The sequence below is a fragment of the Nannospalax galili genome, unplaced genomic scaffold (genome assembly GCF_000622305.1).
Source record: "Nannospalax galili isolate Female #2095 unplaced genomic scaffold, S.galili_v1.0 scaffold589, whole genome shotgun sequence".
Classification (NCBI taxonomy): Eukaryota; Metazoa; Chordata; class Mammalia; order Rodentia; family Spalacidae; genus Nannospalax; species Nannospalax galili.
In genome coordinates, this window is record NW_008360324.1 from 2,663,378 (window position 1) to 2,684,920 (window position 21,543).

At 48.9% G+C, this 21,543-nt stretch overlaps 1 protein-coding gene across 1 annotated transcript in view; it reads right to left on the reverse strand.

Moving 5' to 3' along the window:
* Cd9 (CD9 molecule) overlaps positions 1-21,543 on the reverse strand; it is a 46,015-nt gene that overhangs the window by 13,398 nt on the left and 11,074 nt on the right. The gene's annotated exons all lie outside the window — the stretch shown is intronic.

The following is a 21,543-nucleotide window of genomic DNA, read 5'->3' on the forward strand; positions in this document are numbered from 1 at the left end:
AGAATATTACACAGCAGGGAAGATGAGCCACTATGGCTCATCTCACAATGCTCAACAAATGCAGGAGTCACTGAACTCATACAGTATGACCCATCTAGTTAGGTATCACTGTGCTGTTGAAACTGCATACATATATAACATGTCACAGAAGTGATAAAGGAAGAAAAGAAAGCAATGATCATAAAGTGGTAGGAGAAACTGACGCTCACGGTGGGTGTGACTCAGCCATTCATTTTGCTGTGTGGCCCAGGCTGGTCTTGAACTCCTGGGCTCAAGCTATCCTCCTGCCTCAGCTTCCTGAATAGTTAAGTGTGCACCACTGCACCAGGCATAAACTTGTCATTTTTGACTTAGGCAATGGTTTATAGTGACAGGGGTGGGAAAACTGTGATGTCCTCGGGGGTCACCCTGCTCATCACATGACATACCAGAGCTGCTCCTCATGTATCCACATTAGCCCTTTATTCCTTTGGTCTGGCACTGTGGAAGCAGATGCTGTGGATGCCTTCTGCCAAGCTGCCAACCCCCCCAGTGCCAGCTGAACTCTCATCCGCAGCTCAGACTCCAGACTATTGTACGCTATTAACAGTGGTGTTTTACTATACAAAGGTTTCTGCTCTTATTGGCATGTCCGTATCCAATTAGTATATTTCTGGATTGGATTGTGTTAGATAAATAAGCACAAGCATCTCACTAGAAAACATTTGCTTTCCTCTTCGATAAATAGTAAAGTTATATATACATATATTTATCAAAGAATTGTTTTTGAAATAATTTTATGGTTTATTAGTAAATGATTTATACTCAATTTTCTTTTCTTTTCTTTTTTTTTTTTTTTTTTGAGACATAGTCTCACTATGTGGCCCTGGCTGTTGTCTGGAGCTTGCTATGTAGACTAGGCTGGCATTCAACTCAGAGATCAGCCTGCCTGTGTCTCCTGAGTGCTGGAACTAAAGGCGTGCTCCACCATACCTGGCTGTACACATCTTATATACCTAACTACCATGAGTCATGTAAATATGTCTAGAGTAAAAAGGGGCCATAACCTGGGCATGGTGGTGCATGCCTTTAATTCCAGCACTTACTCAAGAGGCAGGCAGATCTCTCTGAGTTTGAGGCCAGCCTGGCCTACATATTAAGTTCTAGGCCATCCAGAGCTACATAGTGGGCTAGAGAATGGAAACTCAGGAAAACAAGAACCTCTGGTCTCACCTGGACCAAGGTGGAGGGGAGGAGTCAGCCCTGCCTGTTTATACTCTACCCCAAATGTACTGTCACATGGCTGGGTTGTCAATGTCAACAATACAATGTTGTACAGAAGAAAACACAGATGGCTGTGTGTGGAGACATGGAAAAAGCCACGAGACCCCAGGCTTTTGTATTTAAAAGTTACTATTAGAGGGGAGGAAGGTTCAGGAAACAAGAGGACAGGCAGGCTCAAGGGTGGGGCCCTGCTGTGAATACTTGGTTGATGTCCCTACGCTTGCCTCCCAAGTGCTGAGGTTATAGGCATGTGCCACCCTGCTGCCATTTCTGTTGAATTTCTATGCTAACTAGCCTGAGGGGATGCTGTGTAAGTCACTAGTTGCACTGTTTTATGTAATGTTACTGGAAAGTCCACTTCAGTTGGCTAGGCTGCAGTAGCTGGGGGTGGAGGGGCCATGAAACTTGAATAGCTCATGGTTTGTCATGCAGCTCTGTTCAAGGAGCTCTGAATACTTCCCAGAGGAATTTGCTTTTGGGTAGCAGTGGTAGGGGACTTCCCCCGCCCCACACCTGGCACTCACCTCTGTTACTTCAATCATTACCCTTTAAAAAGGGGCACCTCGGGTCAATCAATTATCAAGGGGCTCCATGGGGGGGGGCTACTCTGCAGATTCACTAGGTTCACGTGCAGTAAAGCCTATGACAGGCATGCTGTATTGAACACGTACAGATGTTTCACTTGACATTATTCCCTAAGCAGTATAGCATAACCATTTGCATGGCATTTACATCGAATGAGGATCTGTGCAGGTTATATGTAAAAACAACGCCATTTAAGACATCCCTGGATTTTGGCATTTGAAAGGCAAAGATATTGATGAGTAGGCCACAGGACTTCCCTTCTATAAGGGACTATACCCTAAGCTGGAAACAAACACTTCCTCCCATAAATTGCTTTTGTCCACATGTATTTTATCATAGCCACAGGAAAAGGAACTAATAAGCTTCCTTCCAGGCCAATTAACTGGCATGTGGCAGTTGGCCCTCTAACTGCCCAGGTTGCTGCTGTGTTTTCCTATCAGCACATGACCGGAGCAGGCTTGATGTGGATGCTCAGATAAGGCCCTTAGAAGGAGGACAGCAACCTGCGGGATCACCAGCTGGAGGAGATGGAGACCAGAGCCATCACGCCTAGCCTGGAGCCCTGCCTCCGTTGGCTTCTTTACCTTTTCTGTTTCCAAAAAAAGCCAAATGGAAACAGTCTGGTTTTGCTGTGAAAAGCCCCTTTGCCATCTGGCTCCAAATGGTTCCATCCATGTGACAGCACAGGGAGTAACAAGGAGTCCCCCCCCGCCATTGTTCACGGGAAATTGCTTTGTTTTGTCACTCACAGATTTTTTTTTCATTATTATTATAAGATGGGCCATGAGAAAAACAGAAGACAAACGACAAACGTAAACGGAGTATAATGAACAAAGAACTTTGACCAGTTTCTATTTTTCACTCTGTGTGTGTGTGTGTGTGTGTATGTGTGTGTGAATGTGTGGAGGTCAGAGGACAATCTCAGGTGTCTGTCCTTGCCACTGCATACACAAGCCAGAACCCCAGAGCTTTCGGGAAGTCTCCTTCCTCTATAGCCCATCTCCCTGAAGGAGTGCTGGGTTTACAAATGCACATGCTATTCTGTCTGGCTTTACATGCATACTGGGGCCTGGAAGGCAGGTCCTCATGCTTGTCTGGAAAGCACTTGACCCACCGAGTGATCTCCCAGCACCAACTTTTTCCTTTTTGTTTTGCTGAGACAGAGTCTCACTATGTAGCTCCAGCTGGCCTGGAATTTGCTATGTAGACCAGGCTGGCTTCAAATTTACAGACATTGGCCTGTCTCTGCCTCCAGAGTGCTGGGATTAAAGGTGTTTTTGTTTTTTAGAGACAGGGTCTCATTTTGCAACCAGGCTGGCCTTGAACTTTTTCCGTCCTTCTACCTCAGCCTCCCCAGTGCTAGGTGACCTGTACCTTTCAAAACTGTCAAGATCATAAAGAGCCAGGGCAGACAGACCAGAGGAGACTTAGGATGGCACTGCTGTAATGCGCTATCTTGGGTGAGACATTAGAATAGAAAGGACATTAATGGAGACACCAATGATACAAGTGTGGAACTGGTTAACAGTAACACAGTGAAGCCAGGTATAGTGGTATATACTGTACTCCCAGTACTTGGGAGGCTGAGGCAGGAAGACAGAGTTCCAGGCCACCCTGGGCTACACAGTGAGATTCCCCAACAGACAGGGCTGTGCAGTCAGACTTTGTTTCACAAAACCCTCCGAAACCCCAAATGAAACAAACCAGTGATGCTGTGGTAACTGAAACACAGAGGATACGAGGTAGCAACAGAAGCCAGCGAAGGGCTATACTATATTGGCAAATGTTCTTAGGTCTAAAAATTTAGCAGCCACACTGCCACCTGCCTGGCTGCCCATCTCTCCCCCCTTGGAGCTTCTGTCCCTTTTAAGGACTTTCTCAGCTAATGAGCTTCCTCTGTGCCTCTAATGAGCCTCTGTGATTCTGTCTCTGCCAACACCACACTGGCCAGTCTCTCAACCCTACAATAAAATTAGCACTGTCCCTTCAACCTTCTGAGTCCTCGCAGGCAAGCCATGACTCAGCTGTCCCAACTGGCGGCTGATGTGGCTGAACCCGGGCCTCTTCTGCTCCTTTAATGGAATCTGAGTTTCCCAACTCAGTCCCTGGCACTCCTGCCTCTGCTCACCCAAGTAAGTCCCAGGGTGAAATGTCACCCTGGCCACCTGGACTGCTCTTCTCCCAGCACCCACAGTGCCTTTCAACGATCACCCACACATCACCAGAACATACACTCCTTAAGGTCAGGCTGACTTCTCAGTCTTTTTCATACCACCACCACCCCTGACAACCCCCGGCCCCATCCATCCTTTGGACAAGATGACTCCAAGGAAGGACCTTACAAGCCACCTTCAGGCTCTCTCCTGGATCCTCTCACTTTGGACAAGCCTTCTTTCCCACCCAGCTTACCCTGTCAATAACACCCACCACCACCACCACCACCCACCAAGATGACAACAAAAAAATCCACAAGTGTGGTGGCATACACCTATAATCCTAGTACTCAGGAGATCAGGAGGATCTTGAAGGCAGTGTAGGCTACAGAGCAGACCCTGACTCAAAACCAAAGCAAAATAGAATAGTTTAGTGGGTACTTGCCTACCATGTGCAAGGCCCTGGGTTCAATTCCTAGCACTACGAAATGGAGGAAGATTGAGAGGCAGACACACACACACACACACACACACACACACACACACACATACACACACACAGAGACAGAGTTAGAAGAAAAACAGTTACTTGCTCAGAGAAAAAATACCAAGACAGACTCACAATGACTGGTTAAGGAATATTTGGTGGCTGGCACAGATTTTTTGCTCTTGTAGTTGATGAATGTCACAATGAGATTTGGGTGCCAATCCTTATGAAGTCTTCTCTCCCCTTCTTTCCCTCCAACAGAATCTCTCCATATGCAGCTAGGGCTGGCCTCAAGTTTGCCATTCTCTTGTGTTTTCCTGTTCTGTCCAGTTCATGAGACCCCGAGAGGAACCCAAAGAATCAACTCGCCAAAACTGCAAAAGCAAGGTTTATTGGGGAAATACAAAGCGCGGTAGGGGCCCCGTCACAGATGCTAGAGCAGCAGCTCTATGAGGAGGTCCAGCCCATCGTTTGAGCTGACCTTTTAAAGGGACAAACTGCAGAGTTACATCATGGTGGGGTGAAGGTACAGGGCTGTGGGTGATTGGTTACTTGAGTAGGGAATTTCTAGAGGTTGTCTGTCAAGCTGTTCTATTGGCTTGTTCCCGGGTGGGGACATCCTGTGCCCTTTGTGGTTTTGGCCTCTGGGCATTACCTGCTCTTACTGGAAGGAGTCAACCGGGGCGTTTAACAAAATGGAGGTTAGTTTTAAAATGGAGTTGCCATGGCTCTTCATTCCCCCCTTGACTTGTGTCCCGGAGGCCCAATCATGGGTCTCGTTGAATTAACTCATAGCTTGTAGGGGGTTCTGTTCTGAGGGGTGCGTAAGTCTTTTGTCTCTGGACCATAAGCTGGATGGTTCCTAATCAATCTTTCATAAACTGTACCAGCTTGTTGAGGATACATGGCCCAAAGGTGAGTATTAGTAACAATATAATGAGGGGTCCCAGGAGGGTGGAGATAAGGGTGGTCAACCAGGGAGATTGATGGAACCAGGATTCAAACTATCCCTGTTTGGCCTCCCGATCTCGTCTCTGTCTTTCTAATCCTTCCCTCAGGGAGGCCATATTGTCTTTTATTTTTCCTGAGTGGTCCTGGAAGAAGCAACATTCTTCCTTTAATGCTACGCAGAGCCCCCCCCCCCCTTGTTGCAAGAACAAGAGATCTAGTCCCCTCCTATTTTGTAGGGCTACCTCCGCCAGGGAACTGAGAGAATCTTCTAGATCAGTTATGGAGTCCTCTATTTGCTTGAGATCCAGGTCAATATCTGCTCTCAGCATAGAGTAATATTTATGTTGGGTGACAAGTGCAGTAGTTCCCGTCCCTATCCCAGCTGCTATACCCGCTCCTATGAGAATGCTAAGCATGAGGGAGAGAGGCTCCCTTTTTAATCTGAGTGGGGATGAGCTATCAAATTTGTCTAAGAAATCCTTGTGGGAATGGTAGAATAACTGAGGGAGTAAGCGGACCTGTACACAGAAGCCTTGGTTCTTTCGTAGGACTTCTAAGTTAACACAGGGTGTTAGTCCAGTGTTACAGGCCCACCAAGTGTCTTTGTGAGGGATTAGCCTGTCAAGTTGGCAGTGTTAGCGATAGGATCTGAGCGTAGCCCGGACTTTCAGGCGGTCGAAGCATTTCCTATGCATGTCCCATTGGTTCCAGATACCTGCTGTAAGGTTAGTGACGCTCTGGATGCCCATCTATAGTGGTCAGTTGGTTCAGATGAGAAGGCTCCCGGGACAGGTATTCCCTCATAGTAAGGGGGGGCTACGTCATAGCAGAGCCAACAAGCCTGAGTCGTATCCGGTCAGGTAGCATTTAGGAACAGGTAAGATTGTTGTAGGATTTGTTCTAAGGCGTTGCTTAGGCTGGGGGTTGTCGTGGGAAGTGGTCTTAAGGGGGCAGGGCATAAGTGCTCGTCAGAGGGAGGCTGGGAGAGTTTTGAGTTGGTATATATTCCTATTCTGGTGTGGTCTGGGTTTTGGTGGGAGGTTTGGTTAGGACCTTGTTCAGCCCTAAGGACTGAGTAACAATGGGAGCACTTAAAAGTCTTACAGAGAATATAATTCCTATATCATGGGAGGCGGGAGGGCATAATCTTAATCCCCATGTCCTTCCCATCTTCCATTCTGTAGTGAGCTTTTTTCCCTGGTTGGTAAATGCCATAGTTATGTTAGACCAGTTGGGTAGGGTCTGGCTGAAAGTTACTAAGTCCTGGTTTTCCCTTCCTGTTTTCCTAGTTGAGGCACTTGTTTCACATCCGCAGCTAGCACAGAAGTAATCAGGGGGCCCTCTGCAGCGGTTGGTTCTTTTCCCTCCGGGGCAGATACACCATTCCCTGAACCTGCAGTCAGGATACGAATCCCCTGGGGTTTTATCAGTTTGGTGGGGGCCCCAAGAGTCCCGGGCCAGCTGACAGAGGTCAAAGGTCAAGGAAGGATACCAGACACCCTCAGGGGCAATCTTAGTGGCCAGGCGGATAACATTACCAGACTCTGGATTGATCACTGTCCATGTCAGCTGCCAGGGCATGTGTGGGTTAGGGCTACCTGCAACAAGGGAGGCATCAGTGGTAGGCGAATGGGTCAGAGTCAATAGCAGGCAAGTCATCAATGTCCATGCTTGTGGAAGCAGAGTTTGAGTGGGTTCGTGGGGTGCTGGGATACTTTCCAGTCATCTCCCTTGTAGACTTCTGTGGTCGTGAACGGGTTGGCTGGCTTTGCATGAGAATAGTGTACCCAGGCCGTGACGCCATCCACTTTGAGGGTGGTGGGTGTCATCATGAGGGTCATGAAGGGGCCCTTCCATCTTGGTTCCAAGGATTTTTGCTGATGTCTGCAGATGAGGACCCGTCACCTGGTAGGAACCTGTGGGGTTGTGGGAGAGCAACAGTCTCATAAATGGCCTTTAGTTGTGGCCAGACTCGTTGGTGGACCAGCTGTAGTTGGTGGAGTGAGTTTCGCAAGTCTTGGTCTTTCAGGGCCAACACTAAGTTGGTCTGGAGGTTGGGTATCCGTACATGATCTCAAAGGGGGTTAAGCCCATTTGGTATGGGGTGTTCCGGACCCTGAAGAGGGCAAAGGGGAGGAGGGTCACCCAGTCTGTGCCAGTCTCTAAGGCTAATTTAGTCAAGGTCTCCTTTAGGGTTCTGTTCATTCTCTCAACCTGTCCTGAGCTCTGGGATCTATAAGCACAATGTAACTTCCAATCAGCCCTCAGTGCGGTGGCTAGCCTCTGGCTTACCTGAGAGACGAATGCTGGCCCATTATTGGACCTAATCATAGTTGGGAAGCCATACCTGGGCAGGATCTTCTCGATCAGTTTCTTTGCCACTGTCTGAGCCATTTCGTGTTTGGTGGGGTAAGCCTCAGCCCATCCAGAAAAGGTATCTATAAACACTAGCAGATATTTATACCCAAGTTTTCCTGGCTTTGTTTCAGTGAAATCCGTTTCCCAATACGTACCCGGTCGGGTTCCCCTATTTCTGGTGCCTGGGCTGGCATGGGATGGGGCCGGGTTGGTCAGCTGACAGGCATGGCAATGTCTAGCAATTTCTTCAATGGCCTGGTTTCCATTTTGGATTTTGACTCTAGCTCTTCTAAGTAAGTCCTGCATCCACTGCGTTCCCATGTGTGAGGCACGATGTATCTTTTTGAGCAATCTCATTTCCAGCTCTTGGGGTAGGATAACTAGTCCGTCTGCTGTTCTCCACCAGTTCTCCAGGCATTGCGTCATGGGTAGGGCATGTATCCAGACAAGGTCCTCAGTAGTATAGTGGGGAGTTTTTGGTAGTTCCCTTGCCCCAGGATCGACCAGGACAGGAAGCACCCTGGTGGCTAGGGCTACTTCCTTGGCCATCCGGTCAGCTAGATTACCTAGATGTGTGGGGCTGGTCCCTTTTTGGTGGCCCTGACAGTGGATGATAGCTAACTTTGTTGGTCCCCAGAGGGCCCATAGGAGATCTAGGGTTTCCTGTTTGTTTTTTATAGTCTTTCCTTCAGCAGTGAGGAGACCTCTTTCTTGGTAAATGGCCCCGTGGATGTGGGCTGTGGCAAAGGTATATCTGCTGTCTGTATAGATATTGAGTCTCTTTTCTTTTCCCAGTTTAAATGCCTGGGTAAGCACTATCAGTTCAGCTTTCTGGGCCGATGTGCCTGTTGGTAAAGGTTTGGCCCATATAAGCTCGGTGGTGGTGGTGACTGCTCTCCCAGCATACCTTTTACCATCCTTGATGAAGCTGCTCCCATCCGTATACCAGGTCTCCTTGGCATCAAGCAGAAGCGCATCCTTCAGATCCGGTCGAATGCAGTATACTTGGGCCAGGACCTCCATGCAGTCATGGAGAGGGGCTCCAAGGTCAGGGTCTGGTAGAAGGGTAGCTGGGTTTAGGGCAGTTGGGACCTGGAAGGTGACTCTGGGTGGGTTCAGGAGTAGTGCCTGGTAATGGGTCAACCGAGCGTTGCTCAACCATCGATCGGGGGGTTGTTTGAGCACTCCCTCGAGGGCATGGGGAGTAGTGACAGACAAATTCTGTCCCAGAGTCAATTTGTTGGCGTCCTTGACCAGTAATGCTGCCACTGCTATAATTCGTAGGTGGGGGGTCATCCGGCCACCACAGGGTCTAATTTTTTTGACAAGTAAGCAATTGGCCTCCTCCAGGGCCCTATTTTCTGTGTCAGGACCCCCTTTGCAATGCCTGCATGTTCATCTATGTAGAGGCAGAAGGGCTTATTTACATCTGGTAGCCCTACGGCGGGAGCCTCTAGGAGCTTTCGTTTTAGGACCTCAAAGGCAGCCTGTTCTTTCTCTGTCCATTGGAAGCTTTGCCCTTCCCTGGTTATTTCATATAAGGGTCTGGCAATCTTGGCGAATCCCAGAATCCAGAGTTGACAGAACCCAGCAGTACCCAGGAATTCCCTCACCTGCCTCGGGGAATTGGGACTGGTATCCTTAACACAGTCTCTTTCTGGGCTTCTGTCAGCCAGTGTCGTCCCTTTTTGAGGATGTACCCTAAGTATGTTACCTCTTGTTGACACAGTTGGGCTTTCTTTGCTGAGGCACAGTATCCCAGACTTCCAAGGGTTTGTAGCAGATCTTCAGTTCCCTTGAGGCAGGTCCTCTTGTCTGCCGTTGTTATCAATAAGTCATCTACATATTGTAGCAAACTCACATCAGGATGTAGGGCTTGGAACTCACTCAGATCCTTATATAGGGCCTCATCGAAGATGGTGGGAGAATTTTTAAATCCTTGGGGCAACTGTGTCCAAGTCAGTTGACCGTTGATCCCGATGTCCGGGTCATGCCATTCAAAGGCGAAGTACGGTTGACTCAGGCGCCAGAGGTAGACTGAAAAAGGCATCCTTTAAGTCTAGAACTGAGTACCATAGCCAATCCGGCAACAATGTGCTCAACAGGGTATATGGGTTGGGTACTGTAGGGTGTATGTCAGTGACCCTTTTGTTTACCTCTCTCGAGTCCTGCACCAGTCTGTAATCCCCCAACTGGGGTTTCCTCACCAGTAGGAGCGGGGTATTCCAGGCTGATTGAATGGGCTTTAGGATTCCTAGCTCCAATAGCCTCCTGATATGTGGAGTAATTCCATGCTTTGCCTCCAGGGGCATGGGGTACTGTTGCACCTTGACAGGATCGGCCCCCGCCTTAATCTCCACATATATCAGGGGCCTATGCTTCGCCAGGCCCATGCCCCCCGTTTCGGCCCATGCTCTTGGAAAGCTCTGGAGCCAGTCAGATATGTTAGGATTAGGCTGGACCATTGCTTGGTGGAGTCTATAATTCTTCAGTCAGGTCGTTGGTGACTAGAACTCTTACTGGGGTCCCTTCCCGAAGGAGGGTAGCCCCGTCACCCATGAAGTGAATCTGTGCTCTCATTTTTGAGAGTAAATCTCTACCCAAAAGTGGGTAGGGGCACTCTGGAATAACCAGGAAAGAATGGGATACCCGGCCCTTTTCAAGATCCATTGTTCTTCGGGTAGTCCATGAGTAGGGCTTTGTCCCTGTTACTCCCTGGACCCAAGTGGTCTTAGAGGACATCGGTTCCTCAGATGTTAGCAGGACTGAATTTTGGGCACCAGTGTCCACCATGAACTCAACGGGTTTCCCCTCAACTTTCAATGTTACCCTGGGTTCAGGGAGGGAGCCTGAGCCCCATCTCTCCTAATCACTAACCTTGTTTTCCATCTGAGTGGGTAGTATCCTGGCGGACCGTTTGTTCTTTTTAGGACAGACTATTACCCAGTGTCCTTCTTCCTTGCAATAAGAGCATTGGTTCTTTCCTATTTTGGGTGGCATCTTTGGCTTGGCCTCCATCCTCCGAGGTGCTTGTTCCTAAGAGGATCTCCCTGAGCTCCTTCCTGTGGCGTGCCTGTTGCTCTTTTAATACTCTAGTTAGGCTCGCTTCTTGTCTCTTCTCTCTCTTTTCCTCTTTCCTCCGCTGTCTCTCTCCTATTGTAAACCTTTTCCGCCCCTGCCACTAAGTCCCTCAGGTTCTTTTCCCCTAGTCTATCTAAGGATTATAATTTTTTCTTAATGTCTGGAGCCGCTTGGTTAACAAAAGCGAATATTACAGTTTGGGCTGACTCCTCCGTCTCTGGGTCATATGGCGTGAATTGCCGGAAGGCATCCTGGAGCCTCTCTAGGTAGGCCGCCGGGCTTTCATCGGAACCCTGCCTAACATCGTAGACTTTGGATATGTTGGCTGGCTTTCAGGCTGCCATTTTGAGACCTGCCAGCAGAGTCTGGCGATAGACCAGGAGTCTCTTCTTACCTTCTGAGGGGGCCTGAGGCCAGGGGTGAGGCAGGATGGCATCTAGAGGAAACGGCCGGGGCGTGATGAGATTTGTTTGGCGCCTAGAGGAAATGGCCGGAACATGGCCAGACTTGTTTTGAAGAATCGCTAATTGGCTCCTGTCATTTCTGTGCATCTTGGCAGCATGTGATCACCTTGGAAATGCTATGCTGTGCTATGGAGAGGAGACTGCATACTCAAGTTCATCTTTAATATGATTGGACACTTGGTTGGGGAGGGGGTTTTCTTTGGTGGTTTTTGCCTTCATAAGCCCTGTAACGCCTTGCAATAAATGAGTTTCTGCTTGACTGGCTCCCTGTTGCGTAGCTCATCTCCCTTTCCCTGGCTCCTGTGTTGGGGCAGGATCCTCGACATCTGGTGCCCGACGTGGGGCTTGAAGACCACTCAGACCCGCTATGGGAGCTGATTGCCGGGGCTAATTGGGTGAGTACCGAGGGAAGTGAGACCCCAAGAGATGGGTAATGCAATGAGTAAAAGTGAGGACCTGGCGCTCACGATGCTGAGACATATGCTGAAATCCAGGGGGTTAGAACAGTCTGATTCCTCGTCAAAGAGGGTCTGGGAGGCCGCCCTACGTCTCAGACACTCCCTGGCTGCCCACCGGCAATTTATTCCAGTGGGCTACCTGGGACCGGCTTGAACAACTGGCTTGCAAGGCAGAGATAAATAGAGGGGAGGAACCACCCTTGGGGTTTTACCCCACGATCTCAGCCCTTAAGTCATGTTTTCAACCCGATCCGACCCCTGGGCATACCGGCCTTTGCCAGATGGATAAGGCTGCAGGGGAAGATCAATGGGTCACGTTTGAGGAGGAGAGAGCCCAACTATTGAAAGTGAAGCGCATACTATGAAGAGATCTGGAAAGGGGGCTGACGAGAACGGGGAAAATAAAGGGGGGACCCTGGGTGGTCGGGATGAGCATGAGGGAAAGGACCCTTGGGGGGGCCCTGATCTAGTCCATCAGAGCTGTCCGCTCCCATGGGACTGGTCCAGGCTTTCCCTATAAACATCAACCCCGGACCCCAGTGCCCGGCTGCCTAGTACCCTCGGGAGGCTAGAGATCTTAAAGAATTAAAGAAGGCGGTGGCCGAGGACGGTTCTGGGTCCCCCTGAGTCGACACCCTTCTCCAGGGCTTAGTATATCAACCCTGTACAGCCAAAGACTGGATGGATCTAGCCAAGGCAGTCCTCCCCAGCCCCTTGTTTACATCATTATTCAAGATCTGATCAATAGATGGCTGTCCAAAAATCTGTCAATAATGGTATTCCTTCTCCTGCTAGCCATCTGTCAGATAAAAGCCAAGGACCTCTGGGCCTTGGTCCCTTTCCCGCCTATGCTCTTGCCCTTCTCTTAAGTGAAGAGCTGGAAATTACCAAAGACATGGCTCTGCTAGCTTGTGGCCCTCGCTTTAGGTCACTTTGTCTCACCCCTTCCATATTACTGACCAATTAGATTATTGCTTGAGATTATACCCGAGCCCCGGTCCTATCGATGGACTCCTCCTTTTTTAGTAAGGTATGGGAGCATATCAAGGGGTCCTTGGACCCAACTTGGTTACTCGCCTATGGGAGCATGTTTCTAATGCTTGTGCTAGCTTTTCTTCTCCTCAGGTGTCTCTGCTCGATTATCAAAAGACAGAAACGGACGAAGAAAGTCCTGGTCCAACTCACCCTGGCCACCCAGTCACCCTCAGGCCCCTCGCCAAGACAGGTCCAGGCATGGATTCTTGAGTTAGCTTGAGGACCCAGGTTGCTTTGCCCCCTTATGGGATAGACCCCCATATATTAACTGCAAAAGGCCATGGCTGGTCCCAATGATGGGTAAGACCCTCCCAGACTGATGAACCCAAGACAGGGGCCATGAGGGCAATCATAGTTACCCAAGGACGGGCAACTTCAGCACCTGAGGAGAGGCAACCTAAGACAGGGAAGCCATAGCAGCAGAGGGGGATGGGGACGGTGCACCCAGTCCCCGGGGCTATCCTTAAGGAACCTCACTTTTAAAACAAAGTAGGGGGAGAGATATGGGGGCCTGAGGCCAGGGGTGAAGCAGGATGGCGCCTAGAGGAAACGGCCGGGGCGTGATCAGACTTGTTTGGCACCTAGAGGAAATGGCCGGAACATGGCCAGACTTGTTTTGAAGAATCGCTTATTGGCTCCTTTCATTTCCGTACATCTTGGCAGCGGGTGATCACCTCGTGAACACTATGCTGTGCTATGGAGAGGAGACTGCATGCTCAAGTTTACCTTTAATATGATTGGACACTTGGTTGGGGAAGGGATTTTCCTTTGTGTTTTTTGCCTTCATAAGCCCTGTAATGCCTGCCATAAACAAGTTCCTGCTTGACTGGCTCCCTGTCGCATCTGATTGTCTCCCGGGGAGGCTGCGGGTAATGGGAGGACAACTCATCTCCCTTTCCCTGGCTCCTGTGTCGGGGCAGGATCCCCGACAACCTTCTGCCATATTGTAGTCCCAGATGGGGTGGCTGGAAGGGAAATGGGCATTTATAATGCCGGGGTCAGTGGTAGGGTCTCCCGTGGGGCCTGGAACTAATTTCTGGCCTGCCTCCAGGATCCGGTTCCATTCCTCAGTGGTGAACAGGACATTCAGAAGGGCTTTCATCCCAGGTGGGCTGGTGGGTGAACAGGACAGTTTCTAGCAAGCTAATCAGGTCCCTAGGGTTCTCAGAGAATGGGGCGTTCTGTGAACACCAATTATAAAGGTCACTAGTGGCGAAGGTCCAATAGTGGAAGGATTGGTTGCCCTCCCCGTCAGGGGGTCCTGCCGGCTGCAGGGGGAGGGCAACCGACTCAGGTTGTGGAGTAGCTCCCCTACGGCTCCGAGTGGCTTGCGCAGGTCCCTGGGGTAATGGGTCTAGGGGTTCCGGGTGTTGGGCTAGTGCCACTTGGTCCCCTGCCTGGGGGGCTGTGGGGGGGAACAGGGTGGTGGGAAGATATCAGCCTCCTCTGACCCACCCTGGAGGATGGGCTTTTTCTCCTTGGGGTGGAGGGAGAGAACCTGAGAAGATAAAGTAGAGGTAGGGTGGTTAGATGGGGGAAGAAAAGCTTTTATCCAGGGGAATGGGCCATCCGGTCGTTTGATGAGCCCTCGCCATGTCACAATGTACAGGATCTGGTCTGGATGCCCCATCTGAGGGCGGAAGATGTGCTCCTCCACTCTGGAAATTAAAGGCATGTTAAAGGTCTCCTTGGGGGGCCATCCAACATTGAAGGAGGGCCATTCGACCGAACAGAAAGTTCTCCATCTCTTCTTTTTAACCTCTATGCTTTGATTGTGTGCAGTCATCTTAACATCCCCCCTCACAGTGTACCAGTGTGAGGTCTAGAGGTGAGGAGGGATTGTTCCCATGGTGTCAGTCAGTCTAGTCGGTCCCGTCAACAGAAAGTATCAAACGATACGACTCAAGAAGGACACGAACGGACAGAGAGCTCAACAAAATCTTCCGCAGAGTTCGGATGACCTGGTCTCATGAGCCTTTCGCTCAATCGGACCAAAGGTCGAACAGATGGGGTGCTCGTTCCTTAATAGGGTCGTGCAGTTCCCCAAGTTATCAGACGGACCAAAGTCCCAGTGTACTGTCCCGTGTGGGATGTCCACCCTGATGAGGAACGGGACGTCTCCCGATTCCCCAGGTTGCCTCTCTAGTGCGTCCACTAGTTTTTCTGGCGAGCAGCAAGACAGAAGTATGAAAAGAACAAAGCAGAAAGTAACTTACCCGGCTGGTCAGACGTGAACCTTTTGGGGTTGGGTCTTGGGGGGGTTCATTTCTGGGGATCCCAGACAAGCCCCCAAATGTTCTGCCTAGTCCACGAGACCCCGAGAAGACCCCAAAGAATCAACTCACCAAAACTGCAAAAGCAAGGTTTATTGGGGAAATACAAACCACGGTAGGGGCTCTGTCACAGATGCTGGCGCAGCAGCTCTATGAGGAGGCCCAGCCCATCGTTTGAGCTGACCTTTTAAAGGGACAAACCACAGAGTTACATCATGGTGGGGTGAAGGTATGGGGCTGTGGGTGATTGGTTACTTGAGTAGGGAATTTTCAGAGGTTGTTTGTCAAGCTGTTCTATTGGCTTGTGCCCTTTGTACCGACTGTTTGTGGTTTTGGCCTCTGGCTATTCTGGGAATTACCCGCTCCTACTGGAAGGAGTCAACCGGGGCATTTAACAAAATGGCGGTTAGTTTTAAAATGGAGTTGCCATGGCTCTTCATTCCAAGGGCTGGAATTTCAGGCATGTACCACCACACCCAGCTCTTATAAAGTGTTTTGAAAAACAGTTTTCTGAGAAGCATATGTTCTGCTGTCTTTTCTATCTGTAACTTCACCCTTCCACAAGTCGAGCTGAACACCCCAATTTAGGGTGAATATACAGGTAACCTGGTCATGTAGGCTTAAGTCTATTTCAGAGTCACAAAACCAAAGAGCTGTCTCAAACTGAGGCTTACCACAAACATTTTTCTGGTCATTTTCTCCTCGCCTTCTCCTTTCCCTATTTCTTTTCTGGTACTAGGGCTGAAACCCAGGGCCTTGGGCACGCTGGGTAATCTTCATCATTGAGCCACATCCCAGATCCTTTCTTACAATATGGACAGAATCTGGACTAATGGCTTTTACTTAACTTACACCAAAAAGCTACTGTTTATAATGTAAACCAGCCCACTGAGCCTTGTGTCCTGGGCACCTGACCTTAGTCCCTCAGGATCCCACCCTGCTTTCCACCCAAGATAATGAATCAATGTGGGTGTGCTTATTTACCATATCAGAGCACAGAGGCATTCTCAATGAAAATACTGAGAAGAATTGAGAAGTCTGCTTGGTATTGTGTGTATGAGATATTTTAGATCTAGGGATAAAAGGCCAAGGTTCTCTGATAGGATAAAGGTGGATCCTAGCTTCTACTTCCAAACTGTTGCTGGAAAGACTATTTCAAAGTATGGGTGAGGCCTGGATGGTGAGCATAGTTCCTTGAGGCTTCAGCAAGAATGAGTGGTTCTCAGAGTTCAGGTCGGCTCTTGGCCTTAATGATAAGAGTCAGGCCAATACTTTATTCAGGTACAACTGTAATGTGGCTTAGTAACACCTCACTTTGTTTTTTCATATTCACTTACCACAGAAAGCACACTTGAGGCATCCAGCAAAGATCAGGATTTTAGTGAGTCACACTGCAAATCTCCCTACAGGGAGTCAGTGGAAATAGTTTCAATTTCCAAAGGATGATTAAAAGAAAAAAAAAAAAAAAAAAAAAGCCAAAGTGTAATGGAGCTTAGTTAGGGGTGCCTGGGTGCTCTGAATTCCTGGTGCCAAGTTTGCAACACTGGATCCAGTCAGAACCTGAGGAGGTATGCACATACATGTGTGGTTATTGACAGAAACTTTTGAAGTCTGTGGCCATATGGACAAGAAGGTGACAAGACAGAAATGAGCAACCAGCTGAATTCAGGAGGTGGGAGGGGGCACAGCACTCCATCCCTCAGGGGCATGTGAGCCTGTGAGACAGATCCCACATCAACACCAAACACACTGAGTACTCTAGGCCAGGCCATCTTTTCTGTACTGTGGCCTGACTGGCTGCACATTTAAAAAATATTTTTTATTTATTATTTTTATTGTATGTACATGAGTGTATGGCTTGCATGTAAGTGTACCCGGGTCATGTAATGCCCTAAGGTCAGAAGAGGGCACCAGATCCCCTGGAACTAGAGTTACTGATGGTGGTTAGCAGCCACATGGGTGCTGGGAATTGAGCCTGGGTCCTCTGCAAGAACAGCCCGTAGTCTTTAACTGCTGAGCCTTTTCTTCAGTCCCATACTTTTTTTTTTTTTTTTTTAAAAAGGACAAAATAATCATACTTTCCCTTAGTCAGCTGACTTAGAAAAATACAGAAACTTCCTACTGGGTTTTCTTTGTATTCTGCATACTTTTAGGGGGGCAAGGCACTGCTCGGAGACAGGATTTCACGCTAGTAGCCCAGGCTGGCCTGGAATTCCATATGTAGCCAAGGATGACCTTGAACTTTGGATCCTCCTGCTTCCACCCCGAGGTGCTAGGATTACAGGAATATGCCACCATGCCTGGTTTATGTACTGAAGGATTGAACTCAGGGTTTCATGCAAGCTAGGCAAGCGTTCTACATCTCCAGCCCACTCTGCATAGACCTGAGGTGGCAACATCTGCCACACTGGGAGAGGCCAAGGTGGGTAAGGGAATGGAAGGGGTCTGGAAAGAGGGGAATGTTCTCTTCTGCACAACAATGGCTATTTCAGGAAGGGACGGGTGGCATATTACATCATATGAAGCAGGAAGCCCTACAGCCACCACCTGTAACCTGTAGGTCATGCTACCCAGGTCCTGCCTGAACATGAGGTGGGTATCCGAATCACCTGGGGAGTCTAAACACATTTGCCTTGGCTCCACCTGGGGATGCCCAGCTGATCTGACTGCACAGGTCTCTTCATACTTGGACACTGTCACCAGGAGCTCTAGCAGCACATAGTTTTCTTAGTTTTTCTGAAAGTTAAAGAGTCCTCACTTTTGTCTTTTGTTCCTTGTTGTAAAATACGCTCTTAGGTCGTGGTGGTGCAAGTCTTTAGTTCCAGCACTTGGGAGTCAGAGGGAAGTGGATGTCCGTGAGTTCCAGGTAAGCTGAGGCTACAGGCAGACCTTGTCTCAAAGCAAACAAAACAAAACCAACCAAGTTAGAAAAAAAAAAAAAAAAAAAAAAAAAAAAAAAAAAAACACAAAATAAGCCATGTTGGCCTCAAACTTGTGGTGCTGGGATTACAGGCACATACCTCCATTCCATACCTGTTTTTTTTTTTTTGAGACACAGTCTTCCTGTAGCTCCAACTGACCTGGAACTTGCAATGTAGACCAGGCTGACCTTGATCTCACAGAGATCTGCCTGCCTCTGCTTCCCAAGTGCTGGGGTTAAAAGGTGCATGCCAATATGTTGGGCCAATAAATGTAATTTAATTATTGTTATTTATTTATTTGTTTATTTATTTGAGGCATGGCCTCCATGTAGCTCCATCTGGTCTGGAATTCCTTATGCAGACAAGGCTGTCCTCAATCTCAAAGAGATCCTCCTGCCTCTGCCTCCCTCATACTGGGATGAGCCCAAGGCATGGGCCACTTGGCCTGACTAAGAGCCTTTATTTTTTGGTCTTTTTGAGACAGGGTATCCTTGTAGCCCCAGTTGGCCTGGAACTTGCTATTGAGACCAGGCTGGCCTCCATCTCAGAGATCTACCTGACTCTGCCTCCTAAACTCTGAGATTCTAAGAGCCAATTTTACAAAAATGGACAAAAGAATTTATATATGTGCACATAAATTTACATGTATATATGTAATATATAACATGTTAATATGTATTATGTACATATATATAAAAAAAGGAACAAAAAATGTGAACTCAAGTTTCAGAAAAGCTGAGAAAAGTACTTGGTGCTAGAGTTCCTGGTGACAGTGCCAAATTACGAGCAGCCATTGCAGTCAAATCAGCTCGGCATCCCTGGGTGGTTCACATCTTTTACACACACACACACACACACACACACACACGAGTATGAAACTGTTCATTTTCAGCCTAGGTTAAAGGTGAAGTTTAATGAAGTAACTGTATACAAAACACTCTGCAAAAGTGTCAGGAGCTACTGCTGGCCAGACTGCAGGGGAAAATTGGAAACAACAGTAAGTTATAAACCTTGAGGACGACATAAGATGACAGTGGGGCGAATCACAGGCAGTCCACAGATGTCCTGTGGCCTCCTATGATCTGAGAAGGTGGCTGGTAAGAAGCAGGATAATGTAGGACACTGAGTTTCTGTTTTCGGTGAGACTCTGTGTGCCCTGGGTGGTAGAGGCAGATGGATAAATTTACCTACTTCACACCCACAAACTGCCTGCCAGAGCCTCCTGGGATTAAATGGGAATGGCCAAAGTGAGGTGTGTGTGTGTGGGGAGCCTGGAAGGTCTGCTTAGGCCTCAGGCTTTCTTCAGCTTCTCCTGGGGTCCCAGAATGAACTCTCCTCCAGGAATTACAAGAGGCAGGGAGAATAGGGGTTCTTCCTGGCTTGTGCAGGACAGGAAACCTTTTGTTCCCCCTCAATAGATGCTCACTGCTCTGGTTCACATTTTTGTTTTGAACATAGTGACTTGGGCACCTCTGGGCAGAGCTGCCTGCATTGTCTAGGAAATCAGTAACAGACAAAATACCCAGGATGCAGGTTTCATCACCAGCCCTTCCGGGCCCTAAAATATCAGTCACTACTGTGGTGATAAGGTCCTCTGTGTCTACAGGCTTCCACATTTAAACACAAGCCAGGCCATTAGCACCTGCAGGTTCCAGGCCTCACCCATCCCCACAGCAACCTCTGCTCATCAGCAAATGCCAAGTCTGGGATGGGCCGAGCCACCAGTTATGAGGCAGGGCTGGGCAGTACCAACAAGGACAAACAGGATCCCACGTCCCAGCCTCCTCTAATCTTCTCCCTGTGCTCTCCCAACCCCTCACCTGGGTCCCCCAGCTTGGAATGCATGCTGGAGCTGTTGGCTATGGGAGGGGCGAGGGCGTGTGGGCAGTGCTAGAGGTGGGGTTCCTCCCTCACTCAGGCCCACCCCTTAGTTAAAAACAAAATCCAGGTCCACTCCCAACAGAAGAAACCCTATGGCTACCTTTCCTTGAAGATCAGGAGCAAACTCTTAGCTCTTGGCAAGGTTTAAAGGCATTGGTCAAAAGGATGCTGGATGAAGTTTAGGTTTTATTAGCCCTAGAGATCACAAGTCGCCTTGTGGGTACAATTACCCAGGGAACTGGTAGTTAGGCCCAGCCCAGGGATGTCTCTTCTCTTCAGACTTCTGCTCTCTAAACTTTTCTTTTTTCTTTTTTTTTCCTTTTCTCCCTGTAGCCCAAGCTGGCCTGGAACTCACTATGTAAACCAGGCTAGCCTTGAACTCACAAAGATCTGCCTGCCCCTGCCTCCCAAATGCTGGGATTAAGGGCGTGAGCAACCACACCCAGCCTGCTCTCTAAACTTCTACCAAATCTGCAGCACTCACATCTGTAGCAACTCAGGAAAACCTTTCACTAGCCAGCAGTTTTCAAAGGGTAGTCCCAGGGGCTGGGGAGAATAGATGGTTCAGTTCCCACCATATCATATGGCGGCTAAAAACCAGCTGTAACTCCAGTTCCAGAGGAACAGACACCCTCTTCAGGCCTCCATGGGCACTGTACACATGTGGTTCAGTTACATACATGCAGACAAAACACATAAAATAAAAAAATATAGCAACAACAACAACAAGACTCAGGTGGTGGCAGGTGGATCTCTGTGAGATCTAGGTCAGTCTGGTAGACATAGTGAGTTCCAGTCCAGCCGCAGCAACAGGGAGACCCTCTCAGAACAAATAAAACCAGTATCAGACACTGCATATTGACTGTTCGTTCTAAGCTGGTGGAAACTTGGAAGGGGATGGGGGGGAACAGGGACCCAGGAACCTGTGTTTGAGCACCTGCATCGGGTGATTCTGACACATGCTCACGTTCTTAATCACTACGCTGGACTTTTGTTTAAATACTGCACAAGCAGGATGGAGCAGAAACTCTTTTCAGAGTTCAGAACCCAGATAAGAACTTTCCCCACACCCTTGCTGAAAAGGGCCAAGGTAGAGAGGGGTGTACTTTCCTGAGCTTCAAGTTCTGTGTCTGTGCAAGGAGACTCATGGTCTCAGACCAACAACGGAGGAAGACTAGTTCTCCACTGACGTGGGGAAAGGGGCTCCAGCACCCTCATCACCCCTACAACCACAAAGCCATGGGAAGTGTGCCTGGACTGCTGGATGGTACCCTGGAAGGCCAGGGTGGGGTATGGGGGTATGTGGTGAAGGCCCAGAGTGAAAAAGGTAGACACACTGGCTGGGCTGAACAATCAGGGTCAGGAAGCTGAGGCAAATGGCTCAAGTTGGAACCTGCATTTGGCTCCCAAAGGAACATTCACCTCCCTTACCCCAGCTCTTCTCTGATGACTCAGGGGGTGTGTAAAAGGCTCCCATGGCCATAGATGAAGTTTGTTGAAAACCAGCCCTGATTTCCTGGGCCAAGCTGCTATTATGCACGAGAACAGAATATCTGACTTCACAATACCCCAAACCTTCCTTCCTCCTTCCCTTCCCTTCCCTTCCCTTCCCTTCCCTTCCCTTCCCTTCCCT